General features: G+C 38.3%; 1 non-coding gene across 1 annotated transcript; it reads right to left on the bottom strand.

Moving 5' to 3' along the window:
- Positions 1–553: 553 nt before the first annotated feature.
- LOC120252391 lies at positions 554–660 on the bottom strand. Its single transcript, XR_005533924.1, has one exon. It is a non-coding gene; the product is annotated as a small nucleolar RNA R71 (small nucleolar RNA).
- Positions 661–2,882: the final 2,222 nt, after the last annotated feature.

Genomic DNA, 2,882 nt, shown 5'->3' with positions numbered 1-2,882 from the left:
TTTCTATCATCTTCCTTGGTCTTGCAAGGTACTGTACATGACACGCTCAAATCCTTCGATATTAATTACACCAGATAGTGAAATTGAAAGAACTCTGCATCGGAGAATGAGAGAGGTTGGTGAAGGATCGGGTTCGCAGAATATTGAAATTGAGGATAGAGAGTCTTCAATCATGGTTGAAGAGCGACGCACTCTATCTGAATATGAAAGACCCCAATTCACAGGAGATGAGTTTAGTGTTCAAGCACCCACCGTGGCATCCAACAACTTTGAAATTAAAGCGAGTACAATCGGCATGGTCCAGAACTCGGTTCAATTCAATGGTCTAGCAAATGAAGATGCACATGACTACCTTTCCCGGTTCCTCCAAATTTGCTCTACATTCAAGATTAATGGGGTGTCTGACGATGCGATCCATTTGAGACTATTTCCATTCAGTTTGAGAGATGGAGCTTATCGTAGGCTTACATCATTGTCTCTGGGGTCTATTAAAATATCGAAGGATATGGTTGAGAAGTTCCTTGGGAGATATTTTCCGCCAAGCAAAGCGGCGAAATTGAGGCAAGAAATTTCAGCCTTTAAACAAGGGGAGTCCGAAACATTGTTTGAAGCCTATGAGAGATTTAAGGATCTCCTTAGAAGGTGCCCCAACCATGGTTTTGCCTCATGGATTCGAGTTCAAATCATTTATAATGGGCTGAATTATGCTACTCGCCAACTCATTGATGCCGCAGCGGGTGGTTCCCTTAGCAACAAGTATCCCGATGAGGCTGAGCAATTACTTGAATCTATTGCAAGCAATGAATCACATTGGGCCTCAAGAGGATCTACATAAAAGACTAATGGGCTTTATGAAGTTAGTAGCAATGATGCCTTGGCCGCGAAGGTTGATGTGTTGAATCGAAAGCTTGATCTTCTAATGGGTAGTAGTTCGAGGTCAGAATTACTGATGAATTGTAGCACTTGTGGTGGTGGGCATGATGCAGCCCAATGTCCAAAATCTAGCTCCTCAGTTGCATCCATTGAGAATGTTGACTACATTGTAGGGTAACGAAGTCAAGGGAACCCGTATAGCTTAACTTACAATCCACGGTGGAAGAACCACCATAATTTTTCATGGAACCAAGGCCAACAGCAACAAAGAGGTGCACCATCTCAAGGATCTCAATTCTGACAACAGGCCTTTGAGAGGAAGTTCTCCACTGAAGAGGTCCTTGCCAAGTTCATGCTCAGTACCAATGACAGGTTCAATAGTCTAAATAGTAGCATGGATGCACAATTTGGCAAGATGAATGCTCAACTCACTCAGCACACCGAACAATTCAGTGAGATAGGTTCTGTTTTGAGAAACCTCCATGCTTCTGTGAAATCTCTTGAGCATCAAGTGGGGAAACTCGCGAAGGCACACTCTGAACGTCCTCTAGGTTGTCTTCCAAGCAACATGGAAGACAATCCAAGGGAGCACTTAAAGGTCATTGCTCTTAGAAGTGGGAGGCAGGTGGAGACAAGGGTCGAAGTTGACCCAAGTGTCAAGAAAAGTGGGGTAGCCCTCGGGGAAGACCCCAAGCTAGTTGAAGAAAATAGTGAACACAAAAATCAGAGAAGAAATGCCAAGTTCCAACAACAAGGACCAACAAAATCATCCGAGTATAAACCTCCAATCCCTTATCCAACCAGATTGAAGCATGAGAAGAAGGATGTTCACTTTAAAAAGTTTATGAACATCTTCAAACAACTCCATTTGAACATCCCTGACAAAGTCCCCTTGAGTATATCCCGCAATGTGCACGGGTTTGTCGAAGTAATAATCCCGGGTGAACGGGTATCGAATCCACAGGGAATAGGGAATAGAAACACTTAATTCGATTCTTAGCTAAATGAAAGATCAATATGGATAAGTGTGAAAATGACATTATTATAAGAAAACACAGGATTAGGGGTTTGATTAAAAAATAGTAGACGTTCTAAAAAAAAACCTAGGATTAGATTTTTGATTGAAATATAGTAGGCAATCTGAAAAGGAAAAACATAAGATTAAGGTTTTGATTGAAAAATATGAGACATTCACAATATAAAATATTTGATTAGGGCTTTGAATAAATAATAGTAGACATTCCCAAAAGAAAACATAAGATTAGCATTTTGATTAAAAAATAGGAGGCATTCCAAAAAAAACTTATCATTAGCGTTTTGATTCAAATATAGTAGGCATTTTGAAAAAGTAATCATAGGAATAGGGATTTGAATGAAAAATATAAGACATTACTATAAGAAAATATAGGATTATGGTTTCGAATGAAAAATAGGAGACATAACTATAAGAAAACATAACTTTAAGTAATGTCCCTTATTTTTCAATCAAACTAGACGTGAGCAAAACCGGGTTCCCGATGAGGTTTTTAAAACTAGATCGGGTATCTGATTTTTTGGATCTACAAAAACTCGACCCGTATCATACCTGGTTTAAAGTGTGTACCGAGAATCGAATACCCAACTTAAACCGGATCAGATATTGGATATCTGGATCATAATTTAGGTTTTATCTACTCCATAGATTTGGCTTATATTACATCATTACAAGAAAAACAAACATGAAAAACTTATAACTTATAAAGACCATTAAAATCTTATATTATTCTTCACACAACATAAGTCATAACAAAAATAATAAAGAGTTTTATCAATCTTAGTCATTAAAAATAATTTCAAAAGCATCACGTGTCTCATCAATAGTGATCATTGGTTGCTAGAGAAAGAAGTGATTTTGACGGAAACAAGAGAGAAGAGGCAGGATGAAGGCCATTAGGGACTAGGAGGCATGGATTTGGGATTTGTTTTTTCTTTTCTCTATTAATCTATGTAGAATTTAAAGTTATTATATA

Source organism: Dioscorea cayenensis, chromosome 20 (assembly GCF_009730915.1).
Source record: "Dioscorea cayenensis subsp. rotundata cultivar TDr96_F1 chromosome 20, TDr96_F1_v2_PseudoChromosome.rev07_lg8_w22 25.fasta, whole genome shotgun sequence".
In the NCBI taxonomy this organism is placed as follows: Eukaryota; Viridiplantae; Streptophyta; class Magnoliopsida; order Dioscoreales; family Dioscoreaceae; genus Dioscorea; species Dioscorea cayenensis.
Note: the sequence above shows the minus strand (reverse complement) of the source record. Positions and strands in the feature narration are given on the sequence as shown.